Below are 25434 nucleotides of genomic sequence, written 5' to 3'. Positions count from 1 at the left end.
TACATTTGGAATTAATAAAGTTTAGTTTTATCCTTTTGTCGGTGAATCTTCTAATCAAGGGATGATAATTTTTTTTTCTCAGTGAACTCATTCCTCATGTTTGGCTCTATTAAAATAAAAACATTCCTACTCTGCTGGCGTACGGCCTCTGCTTCATTGGTGTCGAGACCCACTGTCCTCGGACTTATGTGAGGTTGTTACATCACACGAGTCCTGTGCCCAGTCAGCGGCAGCTTCACTGTTCCCACCTTTGGACGTATTGAACATCAACAGGAATCCAGGGCCGCGGCTGGTCTCTGACTTCCTCATGATGCTCGATTTGTCCGAAGGTGAGGACAGTGACATCAGCACTGATTGGGCACAAGGCTCACATGATGTAAAAAGCTCAAAAGAAAACCAAGAATGCAAGTGCCGACACCGCTGAAATGGTGCCAGCATGGGAGGTTTGTATAAGTGTTTTTATTTTAATAGGACCAAACATGAGGAATGAGAAGGGGTTGTCCAACTAGTGGACAACCTTTTTAAACATCAAAAATCCCACACAGAGAAGTTATTATTATACCTAGAGAGTGAGAAAGGAATTATAGGAAAATCGTATTTTGTTGAGCATCAAAAATAACTCAGACCGGGAGAAACTATATATATTATTGACAAATTGTACTAAAACATGATTCGCGCAGCGTGCGTTCAAGGATGGAATATTATATGAGAGTTTTATAGAATAAATTCAATGTGGGAATATTATATGGGAGTTTTATAGGATAAACCAAATACCAACAGAAAATAAATGACCCCAAACAAACATTTATCAGTAAAAATAACTCCTCTTTATTAGGTAAAGTATAAAAGAATTGCACAATTTTCTGATACCCGTCGTGTCCCCATTTTTCATGATCTCTTGTGGAGTGAGGGCTTATTTTTTGCTCACCGAGATGATGTTTTTAATGAATACCACTTCGGTGCAGATACGATGTTTTGAACGCCCGTTATTGCATTTTAATGCAATGTTGCGGCGACCAAATAAATGTAATTCTGGCGTTACACCGTTTAGCTATCAGGTTAATTCTTTTTTTATATTGATAGATCTGGTGATTCTGAATGCGGTGATACCAAATAAGTATGTTTGATTCTTTTTTTTTATATATAATTTTATTTTGAATGGGACGAATTTGAACGTATATATTTTTTTATTTTTAAAAATATTTTGTTAAATATTAATTATTGGTTATTGATTTATTCTTATTACACTCAATTTTATACTGAGCACATGCTGACAGGTTATTTCTGTATATTTAGCTCAGGGTAAATGCTAACACTATATAGAGAGAACACGTGCTCTGTTGGACATATATAACCACATGACCCACAGGAAGAGGGGCTCACTAAGCTTTCTTTGGATAAACTTTGCTTACATTTTACACAGACATCAGATGGACTGGTGGTGAGTTAACCACGTGTTTCTTTCTTTAACCATGCTCTTGACAGAGACAGACGCAATCTACCATTCAGGATCCCAAGAAAAATGGGGAACAAATTTTGATATGGACAAATGGACAATATATTCGCAACTATTTCACCTATTTTATGTTGTAATGTAATGATGCTTTTTAGTGGACAATCCAATAAACCACTACACTACATTTTTTATAAGAAACCTCATGACATTTTCTTTAGAGTATCGCATCTGGTAAGAAGTCCTGAATAAATAAATTTGCAAAATACCGTATTTTCTGGTGTAAAAGACGACTGGCCGTATAAGACGACCCCCAACTTTTCCATATAAAATATGGAATTTGGGATATGCCCGCCGTATAAGACGGGGGTCATCTTATACGCCCAGTCATCTTATACGGCGTGTGGTTCCCAGGGTCTGGAAGAGAGGAGACTCTCCTTCAGGCCCTGGGATCCATATTCATGTAAAAAATAAAGAATAAAAAAAAATATGGATATACTCACCCCTCTGACGAACCCTGGCTGTCACCGCTGCAAGCGTCTGCCTCTGTTCCTAGGAATGCAGTGAGTGAAGGACCTTCGATGACGTCTCGGTCATGTGAGCGGTCAGGTGAGCGGTCAGGTGAAAAATACGGTAAAAATACGGTGAAAATACGGTAAGTATATTTACCATTTGGTGAGCCAGCCATACCTGATTTTTTGTGCTATTTTGCATGGATTTTCTTCTACTTGCACACAAGGGAAAATAGAAAAGCTTTGTAAAACATCAGTTGTGAAAGTTGTAAGGAATTCCACTACAAGTCACAAGGATCAGACAGAATCTACAAATGAGGACTAAGAGGTGCCAGATGGATTGACAAGTACCAGAAGTACTACAAGTGCCAGACGTACTGAAGATTGACGTGCTGATGACCAGAGCCTAGCGTTGTCCAACAAAGGAACTACAAGCTGAGATATTTCAAGGTATGAAAATGGATGTTATTACCTCTTTTTCTAAGCAAAGTAGACTGAGATTTACCGTATATACTCTAGTATAAGCCAAGATTTTCATCCCATTTTTTTAGGCTATAAGTTCCCCTCTCGGCTTATACTCGAGTAATTGTCCCAGGGGGTCGGTGGGGGAGGAGGAGCGGCTGGAGTCATGGCTGTCACATTGTATTCACCCCCACCTGACGCATCTCTGCACATCCCTGTTTCTCTGATGGTCTCCGGCACCCATAGCTCTTCCTGTGTTCAGCGGTCACGGGGTACCGCTCATTAAAGTAATGAATATGGATGCAACTCCACTCCCATGCTAGGAGCGCATGTTCATTACTTTAATGAGCGGTACCATGTGACTGCTGAACACAGGATCAAGCTGCCGGCGCCAGAGACCATTGGAGAAGCAGGGACCGTGTCAGGAGGGGTTAGTATGACGGGGGAGGGTGAGCCATGTGATATTCACCTGTCCCTGTTCCACCTCCAGGCTCTGTCTTCCATGTCCTCTGGCTGTGGTGATCAGGTCAGAGGGCACGATGACATAGTTACTGCGCGCCCTCTGCCTGAACAGTCACTGCAGAGACCCGGAAGACACAGCGGCGCGCGGTGGTGGAACGGGGACAGTTGAATATCACAAGTGCCAGTGTCCTGAGCCAGCGGCGACTCCTGCACCTGGCACCCATAGCGCACCGGTGTCCCTGACTGCTCAAGACACCGGCACCAGACCTTCAGCGACAGGAGGTGAGAGTATGTCATGGGGCTTATTATTCTATGGAGCATCTTATGGGGCCATCAACCTTTGTGCAGCAGGGTCATTCCATATCAAGTGATCCAAATATGATTTTTTTTTTTACCTGACGTCTTTAGATTATTTTGTTTTATGAAGTGCAACTTTAGTTAATTGCAAATTAAAAGATTTGAATTTTTTTCTTCATAAGTTAATTTTTTACAGACTTCTAAGGTTTTGAAAAAGCGCGGATTTTGGCCTGGTATGGCTTTACATTTTTTATCATATCCCGGGCTAGAATTAAGATAAAGAGGTGGGAGAGGCATAATTTTTCTCAGAATGGTACCTGCTTTCATTTGATATGTCACAAGACTATGTTTCTTTATATTTTGCTTTGGAGAAATCAAATTCAAAATTTTAATGCACAATTGTGAAAAAAACGTATGTTTTAAAATTGTGAAAAAATGTGTTACTTGTGTTCTTGTTTATATTTGTACAGGGATTCAACTTGGGACATGTAAAAAAAAATGTTTAAAGGGAACCTGTCACCTGAATTGGGCGGGACCAGTTTTGGGTCATATGGGCGGGGTTTTCAGGTGTTTGATTCACCCTTTCCTTACCCGCTGGCTGCATGCTGGCCGCAATATTGGATTGAAGATCATTCTTTGTCCTCCGGAGTACACGCCTGCGCAAGGCAATATTGCCTTGCGCTGGCGTGTACTCCGGAGGACAGAGAATGAACTTCAATCCAATATTGCGGCCAGCATGCAGCCAGCGGGTAAGGAAAGGGTGAATCAAACACCCGAAAACCCCGCCCATATGACCCAAAACCGATCCCGCCAAATTCAGGTGACAGGTTCCCTTTAAGCCTTGAATCATCTGATTTTATGTTTGTGTGAGTTTCTTCCTTTTTTTCTTTTCAAATTACAACTTATTGAATTCAAGATTTATATGCAACAATGAAGAAACGCAAAAAACAACTACTGAAGTGCCAGAATAAATGCATCTTAATCATCATAACAACTTGCACAGCATTTTCAACCTGAATGCATTGAACAAGCCAAAAGATAAAAGGTGATCACATCCTCATGTGTGGTTTTTTAAATACAGTCTGATCCTAATTATATGTTAAAAACGAGATTAAAAGAACCAATATTTTTACGACCTATTTATACATGGAACAATTTTATTTCTACTATATCACTAAACATGTCATTTATGAAGTGTTTAAGAAGAATAGTACAGTAGTTAAATCCTCGTTGTATAAAATATGAACTAATCAAACAATTAATAGTAGGTTTTTACACTGGCCTTCTATCATCAATGTGTCCCTTCTAAAGGATGAAATGTCATCTTGTCCATATGCGCTCACTAGCAATGGCCGTTTCCTTTTGTGTCAGAGTATGTGCGGCTGTCATGGTGCTCGGCTCCACCTGAATTATATCTGTCATGGTTCCCAATGGCAGGGACTCAGGCAAAAACGGACTAGCTCTAGGAATGATGGAATCTCAGATGACCGCGACGCTGAACCTAACACGCAACTAATAGTAGCCAGGGGGTGTGCCTACGATTATCCCTAGACACCTCGCACCAGCCGGAGATCTAGTTACTCCTAGTAGAGGAATACACAGACCTGGCTTGCCTCCAGGGAAACCCCAAAAGTGATAGTAGCCCCCCACATATAATAACGGTTAGGTAAGAGGAAAACACGTACGCAGTATGAATATAGATTCAGCAAAGAGAGGCCCTCTGACTAGATAGCAGAAAATACAAAAGAGGACTTCGCGGTCACCTCAAAACCCTAAACAGCCATCCTGAAATTACTTTAACTCCGTTATCAACTCATGACACCGGAGTAGTAATTTCAGATCACTAGAGCTTCCAGCAGCAAGAGAAATATAAATGCATGCTGGACAAACAAACACAAAAAATGCCAAAGATCCAACTTAGCTGAATTGCAGACTTGGAGCAGGTAACAAGCAACAGAGGTGCTCTGGTAACATTGATTGCCGGCACTAGAATGACTGAGAAGCCAGACTAAATAGGAAACTCCCAGATTCCTGATGGGAACAGGTGCAAGACAAAAATCAGCCAGTACCACCAGTAACCACCAGAGGGAGCCCAAAAACAGAATTCACAACAGTACCCCCCCCCTTAAGGAGGGGGCACCGAACCCTCATGAGAACCACCAGGGCGATCTGGATGCGCCCTATGAAAGGCGCGAACCAAATCAGAGGCATGAACATCGGAGGCAGTCACCCAAGAATTATCCTCCTGACCGTATCCCTTCCATTTAACCAAATATTGAAGTCTCCGTCTGGAAACGCGAGAGTCCAAAATCTTCTCCACAACATACTCCAATTCACCCTCCACCAGCACAGGAGCAGGAGGCTCAACAGAAGGAACAACCGGTACCTCGTACCTCCGCAACAACGACCGATGGAAGACATTATGAATGGTGAAAGATGCTGGTAGGTCCAAACGAAAAGATACAGGATTAAGAATCTCCAAAATCTTATAAGGACCTATGAACCGAGGTTTAAACTTAGGAGAAGAGACCTTCATAGGGACAAAACGAGAAGATAACCACACCAAGTCCCCAACGTGGAGATGATGACCCACACGACGATGACGATTAGCAAACTGCTGAGTCTTCTCCTGAGACAACTTCAAATTGTCCACCACATGACTCCAAATCCGGTGCAGTCTATCCACCACCGTGTCCACTCCAGGGCAATCCGAAGATTCCACCTGGCCAGATGAAAAACGAGGGTGAAACCCTGAATTGCAAAAGAAAGGAGAAACCAGAGTGGCAGAAGTGGCCCGATTATTGAGGGCAAACTCTGCCAACGGCAAAAAGGCGACCCAATCATCCTGATCAGCAGACACAAAACACCTCAAATAAGTCTCCAAGGTCTGATTAGTTCGCTCCGTCTGGCCATTAGTCTGAGGATGGAATGCAGACGAAAAAGACAAATCAATGCCCATCCTGGCACAGAACGCTCGCCAGAACCTAGACACAAATTGAGACCCCCTGTCAGAAACGATGTTTTCCGGGATACCATGTAAACGAACCACATTCTGAAAAAATAAAGGAACCAACTCAGATGAAGAAGGCAATTTGGGCAAGGGTACCAAATGAACCATCTTAGAAAAACGGTCACACCACCCAAATGACGGACATTTTCTGAGAAACCGGGAGGTCCGAGATAAAGTCCATAGAGATGTGCGTCCACGGCCTCTTCGGAATAGGCAAGGACAACAACAATCCACTAGCCCGAGAACAGCAAGGCTTGGCCCGAGCACAAACATCACAAGACTTACAAAGGCACGCACATCCCGAGACAGGGAAGGCCACCAGAAGGACCTGGCCACCAAATCTCTGGTACCAAAAATTCCAGGGTGACCTGCCAACACAGAAGAATGAACCTCCGAGATGACTCTACTGGTCCATTCATCTGGAACAAACAGTCTCCCAGGCGGACAACGATCAGGCCTATCAGTCTGAAACTCCTGCAAAGCACGTCGCAAGTCTGGGGAGACAGCAGACAAAATCACCCCATCCTTAAGGATACCCGTAGGCTCAGAATCACCAGAGGAGTCAGGCTCAAAACTCCTAGAAAGGGCATCTGCCTTCACATTTTTTGAACCCGACAAGTATGAAACCACAAAATTAAACCGGGAGAAAAACAACGACCAGCGCGCCTGTCTAGGATTCAGACGCCTGGCAGACTCAAGGTAAATCAGATTCTTGTGATCAGTCAAGACCACCACCTGATGTCTAGCACCCTCAAGCCAATGACGCCACTCCTCAAATGCCCACTTCATAGCCAAGAGCTCCCGATTACCGACATCATAATTTCGCTCGGCGGGCGAAAACTTTCGAGAGAAGAATGCACATGGTCTCATCACTGAGCAATCGGGACTTCTCTGCGACAAAACCGCCCCCGCTCCAATCTCGGAAGCATCAACCTCGACCTGAAAAGGGAGCAAAACATCAGGCTGGCGCAACACAGGGGCGGAAGAAAAGCGGCGCTTAAGCTCCCGAAAGGCCTCCACAGCCGCAGAGGACCAATTGGCAACATCAGCACCCTTCTTAGTCAAATCAGTCAGAGGTTTAGCAACACTTGAAAACCCAGTTATAAATCGACGATAGAAATTAGCAAAGCCCAAGAACTTCTGAAGACTCTTCAGGGAAGTAGGCTGCGTCCAATCACAAATAGCCCGAACCTTGACAGGATCCATCTCAACAGAAGAAGGGGAAAAAATATACCCCAAAAAGGAGATCTTCTGAACCCCAAAAATACACTTTGAACCCTTTACAAACAAAGAATTGGCCCGCAAAACCTGAAAAACCTTCCTAACCTGTTGAACATGCGACTCCCAGTCATCCGAAAAAATCAAAATATCATCCAAATACACAATCATAAATTTATCCAGGTATTTACGGAAAATATCGTGCATAAAGGACTGAAAGACTGAAGGAGCATTAGAAAGACCAAAAGGCATTACCAATTACTCAAAATGGCCCTCGGGCGTATTAAATGCAGTTTTCCACTCATCTCCCTGCTTAATCCGCACCAAATTATACGCACCCCGAAGATCAATCTTAGAGAACCACGTTGCCCCTTTAATACGAGCAAATAAATCAGTCAATAGTGGCAAAGGATACTGGTATTTGACTGTAATCTTATTTAACAGGCGATAATCAATACAGGGCCTCAGGGAGCCATCTTTTTTACCCACGAAAAAAAAACCTGCTCCTAAAGGGGATGAGGATGGACGGATATGTCCCTTTTCCAAGGACTCCTTAATATACTCTCGCATAGCAGCATGTTCAGGCACAGACAGATTAAACAAACGACCCTTGGGAAACTTGCTGCCCGGAATCAAGTCTATAGCACAATCACAATCCCTGTGAGGGGGGAGAGAACTAAGTTTGGGCTCCTCAAAAACATCACAATAGTCAGACAAAAATGCCGGAATTTCAGAGGGAGTAGATGAAGCAATGGAAACCAAAGGTACTTCCCCATGAGCCCCCTGACATCCCCAGCTTAACACAGACATTGTTTTCCAGTCAAGGACTGGATTATGAGTTTGCAACCATGGCAATCCAAGCACTAAGACATCATACAAGTTATGCAACACAAGGAAGCGAATCACCTCCCGATGGTCAGGAGTCATACACATAGTCACTTGTGTCCAGTATTGTGGTTTATTCCTAGCCAATGGTGTGGAGTCGATACCCTTCAGAGGGATAGGAACTTCCAAAGGCTCTAGGCTAAACCCACAGCGTCTGGCAAAGGACAAATCCATAAGACTCAAGGAAGCGCCAGAATCCACATAGGCATCCACAGTAATAGATGATAATGAACAGATCAAAGTTACAGACAAAATAAACTTAGACTGTAAAGTGCCAATTGCAAAAGACTTATCAACCTTTTTTGTGCGTTTAGAGCATGCTGATATAACATGAGCAGAATCACCACAGTAGAAGCACAACCCATTTTTACGCCTATAATTCTGCCGTTCACTTCTGGACAGAATTCTATCACATTGCATAATCTCCGGTGTCTGCTCAGAAGACACCGCCAAATGGTGCACAGGTTTGCGCTCCCGTAAACGCCGATCAATCTGAATAGCCATAGTCATGGATTCATTCAGACCTGTGGGCGTAGGAAACCCCACCATGACATCTTTAACGGCGTCAGAGAGACCTTCTCTGAAATTCGCCGCCAGGGCGCACTCATTCCACTGAGTAAGCACAGACCATTTTCGAAATTTTTGACAATATATTTCAGCTTCATCATGCCCTTGAGAGAGGGCTATCAAGGCCTTTTCAGCCTGAATCTCCAAATTAGGTTCCTCATAGAGCAACCCCAGTGCCAGAAAAAACGCATCCACATTGAGCAGCGCAGGATCCCCTGGTGCCAATGCAAATGCCCAATTCTGGGGGTCACCCCGCAACAAGGAAATCACAATTTTAACCTGCTGAGCGGAATCTCCAGCGGAGCGAGATCTCAGAGAAAGATACAATTTACAATTGTGCTTAAAATTCAAAAAACGAGATCTATCTCCAGAAAAGAACTCAGGTATAGGAATCTTGGGTTCTGACATAGGAGCATGTATAACATAGTCTTGGATATTTTGAACCTTAGAAGCAAGAGCACTCAGGCCTGTAGCTAAACTCTGGATATCCATTTCTCAACAGCTGAGATCTGAGCCATTCAGGGGTTAAGAGGAGAGAAAAAGCAGCAGATTGCAATTATGGCTAGACAGAACTTCAGAGTAAAAAAAAAAAAAAGTGTCAGAAACTTCTTCTTTTCTCTCTTTCTTCAGCCAATACCTTTAATACATTTGCGGCCGGCAATACTGTCATGGTTCCCAATGGCAGGGACTCAGGCAAAAACGGACTAGCTCTAGGAATGATGGAATCTCAGATGACCGCGACGCTGAACCTAACACGCAACTAATAGTAGCCAGGGGGTGTGCCTACGATTATCCCTAGACACCTCGCACCAGCCGGAGATCTAGTTACTCCTAGTAGAGGAATACACAGACCTGGCTTGCCTCCAGGGAAACCCCAAAAGTGATAGTAGCCCCCCACATATAATAACGGTTAGGTAAGAGGAAAACACGTACGCAGTATGAATATAGATTCAGCAAAGAGAGGCCCTCTGACTAGATAGCAGAAAATACAAAAGAGGACTTCGCGGTCACCTCAAAACCCTAAACAGCCATCCTGAAATTACTTTAACTCCGTTATCAACTCATGACACCGGAGTAGTAATTTCAGATCACTAGAGCTTCCAGCAGCAAGAGAAATATAAATGCATGCTGGACAAACAAACACAAAAAATGCCAAAGATCCAACTTAGCTGAATTGCAGACTTGGAGCAGGTAACAAGCAACAGAGGTGCTCTGGTAACATTGATTGCCGGCACTAGAATGACTGAGAAGCCAGACTAAATAGGAAACTCCCAGATTCCTGATGGGAACAGGTGCAAGACAAAAATCAGCCAGTACCACCAGTAACCACCAGAGGGAGCCCAAAAACAGAATTCACAACATATATCTGATTTTTGTTCACTTTTACAATGTCTGGTTTCCTTGGATACACAAAGGATGGTGCTGGACTAGAAGGTGCAGAAAAGTCACTTCTACTTCTTCATTTTCACAATCTATGGAGAGTCCAGTAGCCACCAGCGCCGATCATATTCACAGGTCACATAGCCAGTTGTGTCATCCATGGCCGATCTTGTGCCGCCTTCTACCACTTCATGGACGTCACTGTCTTTGTTTTTATTTCTGTTTCACTACATGGGATGACAGTGTGGTATTGCTGAGTCCCTGTGATGGGTTCTGCTTCCTGTAACCGAGGCTTTCACAAACTCTCCTCCTCTTCGTAGTTCTGGTTCGTACAATACATGAACTGGATGTTAAGAATATTTATCTTACTCTATTTGAAAAATTGCCTGGGTGTTAATATTTGGTGTGAATACGGCCTCTGGAGGCTCGAGCTGCCGGCCTGTCACCTGCTCTGCATTCACTGTCCACCCCTGACAAAGATTTCTCCTTTGTCCTCTCCTGCTTCTAAGCTGTAACATATAGGAAAAGAGTGCAGGAGCGGTAGGGATAGTCATCGAGGAGCGGGGGCGCCTCTCTCGCATATCTAGGGTGCCAACCTCCGCTGTGTAGGCAGGGTAATCCAGTGGTCATTGTGTGAGGGACGGTTGTAGTGTGCACGGTTGTATGTCCTTTTGCTGTGTGGTACAGGTTTTTAATTATTAATAAATAAAAATAGTTTTATCCATTATCCCTTTGGATATAAGGTTCTACAACATTTTAACCTTATTGGTTTATTTCATTAGTTTAGTTTGAGTCATAGCAGGCACATAGCAGTTTTTGAAATTTTTAAATTAAACATTTTTTTCGGAAATGCTTTTTAAAATTTAGCGTTTCCGTTCGCACTGATGGAATAATACGTAATCAGCGATCAGCGGCCCTCACGGGGGGGAGCGTGGCCAGATGTCAGCTGATTCTCACAGTTGACAACCGACACTAAGCATCAGGAGTGGTTTCGGACCGCTCCTGGCACTGCGACCCCCGAAACACTGTGATCAAACATGATCGCAGCATTCTGAAGCCGGCAGGGAGGCTGACAGCCCCTCTGCCTTTGGATCGGAGACCCCGCGGCATGACGCAGAGTCCCGATCGCTGCCATGGAGACCCAATATCGTCATGACGACGTCCGGGTCTCCAGAGCTGAGAGACTTCCTGTCATGCGCAGTGCATGTCAGGAAGTCTCTAAGGTTAGTGCATAAAAGTTGCAGCGCTGACAGCTATAGAAGAGATCAACCTGCACAAAATGAGTGTCCAATAGTGGGACACAGTATAAAAGCAAGAATGAATTAAAAAAAAAAAATTGTAAAAATTTTTAAGAAAAATAATAAAAAATCAATATTTATTCCATCAATAAATAAATATTTGAGTAAAAAAATCTAAACAATAAAAGTACACATGTTTAGTATCGCCACATCTCTAAAGACCCAACCTATAAAACTGTCCCACTAGTTAACCCCTTTAGTGAACTCCATTAAAAAAAGGCAAAAAAAATTGCTTTATCATCATACTGCCAAACTAAAAGTGGATTAACACGCAATCAAAAAGACGGATATAAATAAATATGGTACCGCTGAAAACATCATCTTGTCCCGCAAAAAACAAGTATCAATATAGCTCCATCACCAGAAACACAAAAAAGTTATAGCGCTCAGAGTAAAGCGATGCAAAAATAATAATTTTTATATAAAAGTTTTTGTTGCATAAAAGCGCCAAAACATTAAAAAAAATATAAATGAGGTATCGCTGTCAATGTACTAACCCAAAGAATAAAACTGTATTAATCAATTTTATCACACGCGGAACGTTTTAAACACCCCCCAAAAGAAATTCATGAATTGCTGGTTTTTGGTCATGCTGCCTCACAAAAATTGGAATAAAAAGAGATCAAAAAAATGTTTTGTGCCCCAAAATGGTACCAATAACATCACTCGTCCTGCAAAAAACAAGACCTCACATGAATCTGTGGACCAAAATATGGAAAAATTATAGCTCTCAAAATGTGGTGATGCAAAATCTGTTTTTTTGCAATAAAGAGTCTTTTAGTGTGTGACGGCTGCCAAACATAAAAACCCACTTTAAAACCCCACTTTAAATAGTAAATCAAACCTCCCTTTATCACCCCCTCAGTTAGGAAAAAATAATTTAAAAAAAATGTATTTATTTCTATTTTCCCATTAGGGTTACAGTTAGGATTAGGGTTGGGGCTAAAATTAGGATTACGGTTAGGATTAGGGTTAGGTTTGTGGTTAGGGTTATAATTATGGTTGGGATTAGGGTAAGGGGTGTGTTGGGGTTAGTGTTGGAGTTAGGATTGGGGAGTTTCCACTGTTTAGGCACATCAGGGGTTCTCCAAGCGCGACATGGCGTCTGATCTCAATTCCAGCCAATTCTGTGTTGAAAAAGTCAAACGGTGCTCCTTCCCTTCCAAGCTCTGCCACGTGCCCAAACAGGGGTTTACCCCCACATATGGGGTATCAGCGTACTCAGGACAAATTGGACAACAACTTGTCCTTGGAAAAGTTAAAAATTGGGGACTGAAATATCATATTTGTGAAAAAATATGATTTTTTTTTATTTTCACGCCTGGGCGTTATAAACTTTAGTGAAACACCTGGGGGTCCAAAGTTCTCACTACACGTCTAGATAAGTTTCTTGGATGGTGTAGTTTCCAAAATGGGGTCACTTGAGGGTTTCCACTGTTTAGGCACATCAGGGGCGTTCCAAAACACGACATGATGCCCTACTTCCCTTCTGAGCCCCGACATGTGCCCATACAGTAGTTTTCTCCCACATATGGGGTATCAGCGTACTCAGGACAAATTGCACAATAACTTTTAGGGTCCTGTTACCCTTGGGAAAATTTAAAATTAAGGGGTGAAAAGATCATTTTTGAAAAAAAAAATAGATTTTTTAATTTTACAGCTCTGCTTTATAAACTTCTGTGAAGCCTTTGGGAGTTCAAAGTTCTCACCATACATCTAGATAAGTTCTTTGGGGGGTCTAGTTTCCAAAATGGTGTCATTTGTGGGGGGTTTCCACTGTTTAGGCCCATCATGGGCTCTCCAAATGTAACATGGCGTCCGATCTCAATTCCAGCAAATTTTGCATTGAAAAAGTCAAATGGCGCTCCTTCCCTTCCGAGCTCTGCCATGTGCCCAAACAGTGGTTTACCCCCACATATGGGGTATCAGCGTACTCAGGACAAATTGCGCAACAACTTTTGGGGTCTAATTTCTCCTGTTACCCTTGGGAAAATAAAAAAAAATTGGATCTGAATTAATTTTTTGGAGAAAAAAAGTTAAATGTTAATTTTTTTTTAAACATTCCAAAAAGGGTTAATAAACTTCTTGAATGTGGTTTTGCTCACCTTGAGCGGTGCAGTTTTTAGACTGGTGTTACTTTTGGGCATTTTCTATCATACAGACCCCTTAAAGTGACTTCGAATGTGATATGGTCCCTAAAAAAAAAAAAAAAAGTGTTGTAAAAATGAGAAATCGCTTGTCAACTTTTATTCAAAATTGTGCTGATGTAAAGTAGACATGTGGGAAATGTTACTAAGTAAGTATTTTGTATGACATATCTCTGTGATTTAAGGGCATGAAATTTCAAAGTTGGAAAATTGCAAATTTCTTTTTTTTTTCACAAATAAACGTAGGTAATATCAAATAAATTTTACCACTAACATCAAGTACAATATGTCACGAGAAAACAGTGTCAGAATCACCGGGATCCGTTGACGCGTTCCAGAGTTATTACCTCATAAAGGGACAGTGGTCAGAAGTGTAAAAATTGGCCTGGTCATTAACATGCAAACCACCAGGTAAAGGGGTTAAAAATCATGGTTATTCCACAAAATATTGATTTCTGAACTCTTCCTGAGTTAAAACATTATTGTTGTTTCTACATGAATAAGAATGTGTTTTCTTTGCATTATTTGAGGTATGAAAGCACTGTTTATTTTTTATTTTGACGATTTTTCATTTGCTGCCAAAAAAAAATACAACATTTTTAGCTTTGAATTTCAGAGACACTTTGTCAGTAGTTTATAGAATAAAACAACAACAGCAACAACAATTTATGCAAAAATGTACCTATAAAAAGGAAAATCAGAGAAACTAAAAATTTTAAAGTGGTCTCTTAATTTTTGCCAGAGCTGTATATATACAGCCTTGGCAAAAATGAAGAGACCACCGCAAAATTTTCAGTTTGTCTGATTGCCTCTTTATAGGTATATTTTTGAGGAAAATGTAAATTGTTCTTTTATTCTATAAACTATTGACAACATGTCTCCAAAGCTCCAAGCAATAAATTTCTTATTTTTTTTATGAAAATGAGAAAAGGTCAAAATAACCAAAAAATGCATTCCTTGCTGACCTCAAATAATGAAAAAAAAAACAAGTTCATAATCATTTAGAAACAACAATACTAATATTTTAACTCAGGAAGAGTTCAGAAATCAATATTTTGAGGAATAACCATGATTTTTAAGCAAAGCTTTCATGCGTCTTGGCGTGCTTTCCACCAGTCTTTCCCACTGCTTTTGGGTGACTTTATGCCACTCCTGGTACAAAAATGTAAGCAGTTCTTCTTTGTTTGATGGCTTGTGACTATCCATCTTCCTTTTGATTACATTCCAGAGGTTTTCAATGGGGTTCAGGTCTGGCCATGACAGGGATTTGATGTGGTGGTCCTTCATCCACACCTTGATTGACCTAGCTGTGTGGCATGGTGCATTGTCCTGCTGGAAAAACCAGTCCTCAGAGTTGGGGAACATTGCCTGAGCAGAAGGAATCAACTGTTTTTCGAGGATAACCTTGTTTGCGGCTTGATTCATACGTCCTTCGCAAACAACAACCTACCCAATTTCAGCCTTGCTGAAGTAATATTCATTTCTTTTTAGCATCGGGCACAGGAGTTAGCTGCAGCCGCCGGCTCCTGCGTCTGTGACCCGCTGCTTCACCAAACCCACCACTGCCAGAGCCGGTACATCCGGACTATAAGACGCACCCCCTATTTTCCTCCACATTTTAGGAAGAAAAAAGTGCATCTTAAAGTCCAAAAAATACGAAAAATGTAAAATAAAATCATATATAATAAAGTGACTGCGGTAAATAAATTAAAACATATATATATATATATAAAAAAAATACATAGATATGAAATAGAAGACAATATGTAGAAGTTGTGTCTAAAAATTAAAATATGCATAGAAATGTGTATAAAAAGTTAAGATACATCTACAAAATATACTATGAGAAGACGCCTTGCATCTGTGATTGCCATATACACACACGGCGCATTATGTATCACATGACTATAGAGTCTGCCCTCAACCTACATGATGATACAATATAATATAAGAGATAGAATGTATAGTATAGGTTACTGATATTGGACTTGATGGAATAATCCATAAGACATTTTCTGGTGTATTTGGCGCCATCCTGAATGGGTGCCATATTCAAGTTCCAGGATGAACAATATCGGCCAAAGATCACAGAAAGCTGTATATTAGAAAAGATGAAAAAAAATGAATACTGAATAAAAAAATCATATAAAACCACTTAAGTTAAACAGTATATCATCTATGTATGGACATATATACTGGATGACACCAAAAGGGGTCAGAGAAAAGGAACAAAGCTATTCTGTACATTAAGGCCAAATGGTTGAATAGTCTTCAATGTCCAAATCGGTTTATCTCGAATTGTGCCAATTTTGGCTGGCTTTCCTGCTCTGTATTGTAGGAGTAATCATGTCAATCCCAATAACTTTTAGAAGATATGGATTGCAGTCACGATAAAAATTAAAGTGTTTGGGAATAGTTTTGAGTGTTCAGAGCTTGTCCTCAAGTCTGCCAGCAGAAATCCCATTAATGTATTTCCATAGTCTCACTGTTAGTTGTCTAGTTGTGAGTCAAGCATAAATCTTGGCACATGGACAAGTAGTGTAATAAATGACCGTCCTCATAGTACAAGTGATATCATGTTGTATATCAAAAGTTTTTGTCCAGTTGGGTCCGAAAATACATTAGTTCTTTCAATATTTGGACACGCTTCACACTTACCACATGGTGCACCAATCAGAAAGAACCGAACATAAAATCACAAATGATATATATATAGGGACAATGAAATTACATAAAAATGCCTTTATTCATGAAAACATACATGGCAAATGGTAAGACCAACACAAAAGGGTGTACCGCATAATAAAGATAAAAAATACTGATTATACCAGATAAAATAGAATATGAAACTAACACCAGGTGAGATAAAACAAATAAATATTAAGTACTATAGCCCAACAAAGAACCAGAGATCCTAGACTAGAAATCTCAATGTATGTTAAATGACAGGTAATATTACACAAGAAATATATTAAAAAAAGGGTCTTGCTGTAACTAATACAAGTAATAGTGTTAAAAAACCTATATACATATATAGCTGGACTAAATATCTATAGTATTGTAAATGCTGGCTCTGATATGGGATATCATACTGCAATCAATCCATATTACACTGCAGCAGAGTCACAGCGGGGGCTCAAAAAGGTATATCGGAAATATTTACCTGGTGAATAGTGATTGGCAGTGCGGCACGCTCCTCGACGCTCCTCCTGACAAAGGACTGTATGTGTGTTTTTGCAATTGTTAAGAAATGACATAAAGCTGTGTAACTCTACGAATGAACCCTGCCTAATCAGGAGGATGTCGTCAATGTACCGCACCCAACACAGGACATGGTCCATCCATGCACACTGATCTGACAGGAAGAGGGACTCTTCCACAGGCCAAAAAACAAATTGGCATACGAGGATGCATAGGCCGCTGCCATAGTCATGTCCAGGAGATGCAGGTAGAAGGGCCCCTTGAAAACCAAGAAATTATGTGCAAAACTAAATTGCAATAATTGAGATGTAAATTCAATCATTTCAGGGCTCATGTTGGATGATTCTAATAAGAATTTGGTGGCTCTGATGCCATCAATATGTCTGATAGTGTATAGTGACCCCCATCACACATCAGTAGGAGTGTGTTCGCATCAATGTGAAGTTCATCAATTTTTTTGAGTGAGTCACCAGTATCACAAAGAAAAGATGGTAAACATCCAGCTATAGGCTGTAGTTTGGCATCAGTGAATTTACTTGTGTTCTCCAGATAATTACCGCTACCAGAAATGATTGGTCTTCCAGGTGGTGATTTCTCCTTTTTATAAATTTTTGGTAAAACGTAGAGACTGGATATTGTTGGTTTGTCATATTGTAGGGCCAATGCCAATTCTTTTGTAATAATTCCTTTGTTTGGCTACTTTTATCATACAGTATGACAAAATTGTGTTGAATATGATAGCAGGGGATTATAGGTTAGCTTTTTATAACAATCCTTATTTTTTAGATGACGGATGTTAAATATTAATTATTAATTTTTGACTTATTCTTATTCTCAATTCTGTACTGAGCACATTGCCTCTCACTGACATTCCAAAAGCTATATATATCTGTATATTTAGCTCAGAGTAAGTTAACACCATATAGAGAGAACACGTGTTCTATGAGACATATATGATCCACGGCTTTTAGGAGGATGGAGGCTGTAACCTCCTGCCTTTTCCTTCACTCTCCACAGACTTCAGACTACTCACAGAAGAAATGAACAGCTGGTAGCCATGATGACTTCTACTCCATAACAAAGACAGAAGCCATTTACCATCTCAGGAAAGATGGGGAACAAACTTTCATAGGAACAAATGGACAAACTCTTTGTAACTACTTCACCTATTTTATGTTTTGATGCAATATGGGTTTTTTGTAGACAATCCAATAAACCACTACATTTTTTATGAAAATATAACATTTTTCTTTAAGAGTAACGCATCTGGTAAAGAGTCCTGATTAAATAAATGTGCTAAATAAGCATATTTAACAACGAAATGCCTCGGACTCATACAAAAATATTTAGATTTGAGAGTCCTCAGTGGTTGATACCTTTTAATCGCTAACTGAAAAGATGGGAACAAATTGCAAGCTTTCGAGACTACTCCGGTCTCTTCATCAGGCATAGACTAATAGAAATTCTGAAGAATCACATATTTATGCACAACACAGCACAGAAAAATGCCATAGATAAGACAGGTGATGTGAAGCAGAATTACCATTATGTGAGTGATAAACAGTTATGTCCATAAATATTGGAACAGTTCATAGATAGGGAGTGTGAATGTTTTATTGTCCTCTGATTGGGGTCTGGTTCTATGTTATGATGAGCCCAAATGGTCTGAGGGGCAATTTCCTTAATTGATGTAAAAAGACATGAATCCATGCAACATATTCATTCCTGCACTGAGAGTGTCAGAGGTCATCATCAGCTTATATTCCCAGACTCTTCTGTCTCTGAGATGTGAAGTTACCTTTTAATACAAAAATATTTACAATTGAGTCCTCAGTGATTGATACCTTTTAATGGCTAACTGAAAAGATGGGAACAGATTGCAAGCTTTCGAGACTATTCAGGTCTCTTCATCAGGCATAGACTAATAGAAATTCTGAAGAATCACATATTTATGCACAACATAGCACAGAAAAATGCCATAGACAAGACAGGTGACGTGAAGCAGAATTACAATTATGTGAGTGATAAACAGTTATGTCCATAAATATTGGAACAGTTCATAGATAAGGAGTGTGAATGTTTTATTGTCCTTTGATTGGGGTATAGTTCTATGTTATGGTGACCCCACATGGTCTGAGGAGCAAATTCCTTAGTTGATGTAAAAAGACATAAATCCATGCGACACATTCATTTCTGCACTGAGTGTGTCTAAGGTCATCATCAGCTTATATTCCCAGACTCTTCTGTCTCTCTGAGATTTGAAGTTACCTTTTAATACAAGTAATTTCATGTCCATAATGCTATGATCAGGGAGACAAAAATGTATTGCCACAGGTAGATCCATTCTTTTTTCTCTTATTGTATGGCGATGAGAGTTCATCCTTGTTCTCAGTTTCTGCCCTTTCTCCCCAACATACAGACCCCCAGCTGGACATTTAGTACAAATTATTAAGTACACCACATTAGAAGTGACGCAGCTGAAAGTTCCTGGTAACTTGTAGTCCTGAAGTGAATTGGGGATCTTTATCTTGTCCATGGTTATTATAAAAGGTCAGGTTTTACATTTTTTTCTGGTTGCAAGGAAAGGTTCCTGCAGCTGTTGGAGAGGACAGAGAGCTTCTGACAATGATGCGTCTTAGATTTTGGGGGCTGCCGAAAACACAGTAGTAGGGGGTCTGGAAAAATGGATTGTAATCGGGCATCTTTTTGTAGTAAAGGTTGTAATTTCCGTGCAGCTCCCCTTAGCACCTCCAGAGTTTGATTGTAGGTAACTACTAGAGGCACCCGATTATTTTCTTCTTTAGCTTTGTAATGTAGCAGGTGATAACTTGATATTCTAGTTGCTCTTGTAATTTGGTTTTGAATTGTTTTTGGATGGTAGCCCAGATTCAAAAAGGTCTTTCCGAGGTGACCAAGGTGTTCAGCTCTATCCATGGGATTGGAACATATACGATTGTATCTGATGGCTTGGCCGTAGACAATGGAGTTTTGTATGTGTTTTGGATGGAAACTGTCCCATTTAAGGTATGTTGGGCGGTCGATTGGCTTCTGATACAGGGATGTTTCTATTTCATTGTTCTGCAGCTTAATGATGGTGTCCGAAAAGTTAATTTCAGTGCAGGAGGAGTGTTAAGTTCATGGTAAGATGAAATTGATTAAACTGTTCATGGAACATCTTTAGCTGTGGCTCAGACTCCGTCCAGATTATTAAAATATCATCAATGTAGAGGTAGTAGGCCAGAGGCCTGATGGGACATGAGGACAAAAAGTCACTGTCAAGCTTGGCCATGAAAAGATTTGCATACTGTGGGGCTATTTTACTTCCCATTGCTGTGCCAGTCTCCTGTAGATAAACAGTGCATTGCAAAAGTTTTCGGCTCCCTGGAAAATTTCAACCTTTTCCCACATATCATGCTTCAAACATAAAGATACCAAATGTAAATTTTTGGTGAAGAGTCAACAACAAGTGGAACACAATTGTGAAGTTGAACAAAATTTATTGGTTATTTTAAATTTTTGTGGAAATTCAAAAACTGAAAAGTGGGGCGTGCAATATTATTCGGCCACTTTAACTTAATACTTTGCTGCGCCACCTTTTGCTGCGATTACAGCTGCAAGTCACTTGGGGTATGTCTCTATCAGTTTTGTACATTGAGAGACTGAAATTCTTGCCCATTCTTCCTTGGCAAACAGCTCGAGCTCAGTGAGGTTTGATGGAGATCATTTGTGAACAGCAGTTTTCAGCTCTTTCCACAGATTCTTGATTGGATTGAGGTCTGGACAATGACTTGGCCATTCTAACACCTGGATATGTTTATTTGTGAAGATTTTGCTTTATGTTTGGGGTCATTGTCTTGTTGGAAGACAAATCTCCGTCCCGGTCTCAGGTCTTTTGCAACAGTTTTTTTTCAAGAATGATCCTGTATTTGGCTCCATCCATCTTCCCATCAATTTTAACCATCTTCCCTGTCCCTGCTGAAGAAAAGCAGGCCCAAGCCATGATGCTGCTACCACCATGTTTGACAGCGCGGAATAGTGTGTTCAGGGTTTTGCCTGTTTTGCCTTTATGCCAAAGATATCGTTTGGCATTGTTGCCAAAAAGTTTGATTTTGGTTTCATCTGACCAGAGCACCTTCTTCCACATGTTTCGTGTGTCTCCCAGGTAGCTTGTTGCAAGCTTTAAATGACACTTTTTATGGATATCTTTGAGAAATGCCTTTCTTCTTGCCACGCTTCCAAAAAGGCCAGATTTGTGCAGTGTACGACTGATTGTTGTACTATGGACAGACTGTCCCACCTCAGCTGTAGATCTCTGCAGTTCATCCAGAGTGACCATGGGCCTCTTGGCTGCATCTCTGATCTGCCTTCTCCTAATTTGAGATGAAAGTTTAGAGGGACGGCCGGGTCTTGGTAGATTTGCAGTTTTATGATACTCCTTCCATTTCAATATGATTGCTTGCACAGTGCTCCTTGGGATGTTTAAAGTGTTGGAAATAATTTTGTATCCAAATCTGGCTTTAAACTTCTCCACAACAGTATCACGGACCTGCCTGTTGTGTTCCTTGGTCTTCATGATGCTCTCTGTGCTTCAAATAGAACCCTGAGACGATCACAGAGCAGGTGCATTTATAGGGAGACTTGATTACACACAGGTGAATTATATTTATCATCATTAGGCATTTAGGACAAGATTGGATCATTCAGAGATCCACAATAATCTTCTGGAGTGAGTTTGCTGCACTGAAAGTAAAGCAGCTTCGCCAGGGATGCCCTCTTTCCCCAGCTTTATTTGCCTTGGCGATAGAGGCTTTGGCAATACGGATGAGGTCCTCTGTAGACATTAGGGGGACACATATTGCTGATCGAGTGGACATTATCGGTCTCTATGCTGATGATATGGTGGTGTTTATGGACCAAACAGAAGATATGTTACCAAAAGTAATAACGATGATTGATAAATTTAGTAAATTTTCTGGTCTCTACATAAATTGGGATAAATCTGCCCTGATGCCTCTCTCCCATGCCCCAATGTCATGCCTCGAAACTCTCTTGGTATTGCCCATTGTCTCCAATTTTAAATATCTGGGAATACATATGTCTCAGCGCAGTCAACTAGATCTACATCTTAATATACACCCACTACTGGATCTAGTTAAATCCAAATTTGCTACCTGGGATAAACTCCCACTTTCTGTGGCTGGTCGTATTAACCTGATCAAAATGACACTACTCCCCAAATTGAGCTATTGCTTCCAGCACAGCGCTGTTTCAATACCTAAATCTTTCTTTGCAACCCTAAACTCCCTTACTACATCCTTCATATGGGGGAAGACTAGGCCTAAACTTAAGTTGTCCACTCTGCAGAGACCCAGGCAGGGGGGAGGGGCAGCCTTGCCGGACTTCTACCTATATTACCTTGCCAGACAGGCTAAAATGATAAACTCATGGATGCCCGGGAACCCCCTTCCTAATTCTGAAAGTCATATACTACACTCAGCCAGAATCGATTGCCCGTTGGGGGTTTTGGAACTGGAGAAAATTAATGTTCCCCGTTTGCTGCCTCTGCTCCAATCGACACGATCAATATGGAGGCAAATTAAAAAAATTATTAAATTTATTGACATAGCAGTCGAAATGCCACTGTGGAATAACAGTTATTTTCCAGAATTATTGGGCCACCCGTCCACTGAGTTTTGGGTAGCGCATGGTGTTCTCTCAGTGGGTAACATACATAACCAGGGGATTTTTATCTCCTTTGAACAATTTCAAAATACTTATAATATACCGAGGTCTCAATTTTTCCGCTATTTACAACTAAGATCGGCCTTCCAGTCGCACGTACGGAATATGGGTGGGGGTCGAGCTATCTCGTCTCTACCGTTAATAGGAATTCTTAATTCGCAGGGCCCTCAAGGACTCCTTTCCTCTGTATACACCTATCTATTATCCACAGGCGGAGGATCTATTATAGATTCAATTAGGGGGAAATGGGGGGGGGGCTCCTTCTGGATACACTAGGAGAAGAATGGGATGAAATCTTGGAATCTCCAACTAAAGTCTCCCCATCAATCAATAATAGAATGACCCAATTGTATACTATACATCAATCCTATTTGACCCCGACTCGTCTCTTTAAAATGGGCTGTCTCCACTCATCAGACTGCTTGAGGTGTCATTCCAGTAATGCAGATTTCACTCATATGATTTGGAAATGTCCTATTGTTTTCCATTATTGGAAAGAGGTGACGACACTATTGACATCCTTGGTATCGATCCCTGTCCCACTTGAGCCATTGATATGTTTGTTTGGAGTATGGGAAGCGGAGGCCTGGGACCATTACACTGGGATTTTTCTGAGAGAGACACTGTTTATGGCACGAAAGGTGTTGGCACTACGGTGGATGGGTGGTTCTAGCCCATCTCTCAAAGCATGGGTTGAATTAGTAAATTCAATTATTCCGTATGAGCGGACATTGTATCAAAATAGAGGATGTCCAGCTAAATTTTAAAAAATATGGGGAAGATGGAACTCCTCCTGTCATACTTTATAGGCAGTAATAATACAGTATATGTGTGAGTGGTGGGGTGTACGATTTTGGAGGCACTACTTACTTGCAGGGCGGAATTTAATACAGATTCCTTCCTTTGGCGGCACTGTATGTTAGTTTTAGAAGGTTCTTTTTTTTTTATATGAGGTTATTGTAATTAAGGTTATAAAATAGGATATTAATGATCAATATGCACTGTTTTCTATCTTTGTAACACTTTAGACATGGCAATGCATGGTAACTGTCTGTAATTTATTTTGCAGTATACTCAAAACGTTTCGGTTCAACATGAACCTTCTTCAGTTACTACAAAATGTAAAAAGTGCAAATAAAAACAAAATAACCAAAGTATGTACAAAAAGGAGAACCAATCTAGTACGGGGCATGTTGTAAAAGGGGTTAATACAAGTAATTTTATGTCCATAAAGCTATGATCCGAGAGACAATAGAGATATTTTTCTATCCACTGGCTAACACAGTACCAAGATATATATCTTTCCTGTATCAGACTCATACATAGATTTTGCCAATATCACCATGTTAACACTTTTGTCCATGAGTTTAAAAACAACGTTTAATTTTTTGAGGTTCTTAATGGCTGGTGAGATGTTCTTTTCCTGAAATTCTGTGCCCTTTTTTCCTACACATACCTTTGATCATTGTGTCCAAACAGTTCTATTTTAACCTCATTGGTCCACAGGATTTGTTTCCAAAATGCAACCGGCAGGTTCAGATGTTCTTTTGCATACTTCTGATGCATGAATTTTATGGTGAGGACACAGAAGTTTTCTTCTGATGACTTCCATGAAAGCCATATTTGTGCAGGTGTCTCTGAACAGTAGAACAATGTATCATATCTGCTAAATCTTTCTGAAGGTCTTTTGCAGTCAAGTAGTGGTTATGATTTGCTAGCAATCCGAAGAGCTGCTTTCACTTAAATTTTGCTTGGTCTTCCTGACCTTATCTTGACCTTCATCTTTAGTTTAGACCTTTTAGAGATTATTTCATCTACAACTTGTTTAACTGTAACGGTAATTTTGACCAGGGGTGCCAAAACTTGTACATGCCACTGTAAATATGCCATCCAGTTGGTGTTCAATATGGTTGTGCTATAAAAATTAACAAAAAGTTCCATGAATTTATTTGAGCTGTTATTGCAAATACTTTCCCAGTTATTGATGAACTCCTGGTCTCACACGTGTCCGCAATATTCTCAGTAGTAATTGTTTCAGAAGATCATTTTCCAGGAAAGCTTTGTTCCACCAAGTTTTGGTTCATTTAAAAAGTATTTTTTTTTTAATCAAAACGTTAAAATCCTTCCTACTCTGAGCCCCAGAGCCGCCAGTTGTTGGTGCTTCAATATTGGAAACAGGATTTACGTGACTGAGCCAAGACCGGTCCTGGGTTTTGTAGTCCATGGTCTTTAGCAAGATGCCCTGTGCGGAGCAGAGTATAATATTAGTGAGAATGAAAAAGACGCAAGACGATAATACACAGATGGGAAAAATAGAGAGGAAATATTGGGGAACAAAACATGGAATAATCTGATGGATCCAATCATTGTTTTTTTTTTTTTTTAAATGTTGTGCACACATGGCTCCGTGCCGTACACCTCGTACACGTACTGCTCCACTCCGTGCACATTGCACACACATGGCTCCACTCCGTACACCTCATGCGCATACGGCTCAGCTATGTACACCCCATACATGCATGGCTTTGCTTCATACACCTTGTACACACACGGCTCCGCTCCGTACACCTCGTACACACACGGCTCCGCTCCGTACACCTCGTACACACACGGCTCCGCTCCGTACACCTCGTACACACACGGCTCCGCTCCGTACACCTCGTACACACACGGCTCTGCTACATCCACACTGTAAACCCCTCCTGACCCCAGACATAAACCTCCCCTCATCCAGCACCATGACAACCAGCACAGCAGAGTCCTGCATACACTGAGGCCCCTGATCATGTGACCCCTGACT

The 25434-nt window shown here is 40.9% G+C and overlaps 1 protein-coding gene across 1 annotated transcript in view; it reads right to left on the bottom strand.

The window, feature by feature from the left end:
• LOC143766434 (uncharacterized) overlaps nucleotides 1-25434 on the bottom strand; it is a 353435-nt gene that overhangs the window by 224505 nt on the left and 103496 nt on the right. The gene's annotated exons all lie outside the window — the stretch shown is intronic.

Source organism: Ranitomeya variabilis, chromosome 4, assembly GCF_051348905.1.
Source record: "Ranitomeya variabilis isolate aRanVar5 chromosome 4, aRanVar5.hap1, whole genome shotgun sequence".
Taxonomy (NCBI): Eukaryota; Metazoa; Chordata; class Amphibia; order Anura; family Dendrobatidae; genus Ranitomeya; species Ranitomeya variabilis.
The sequence above is the reverse complement of the archived record's forward strand: the minus strand, read 5'-3'. Positions and strand labels throughout refer to the sequence as shown.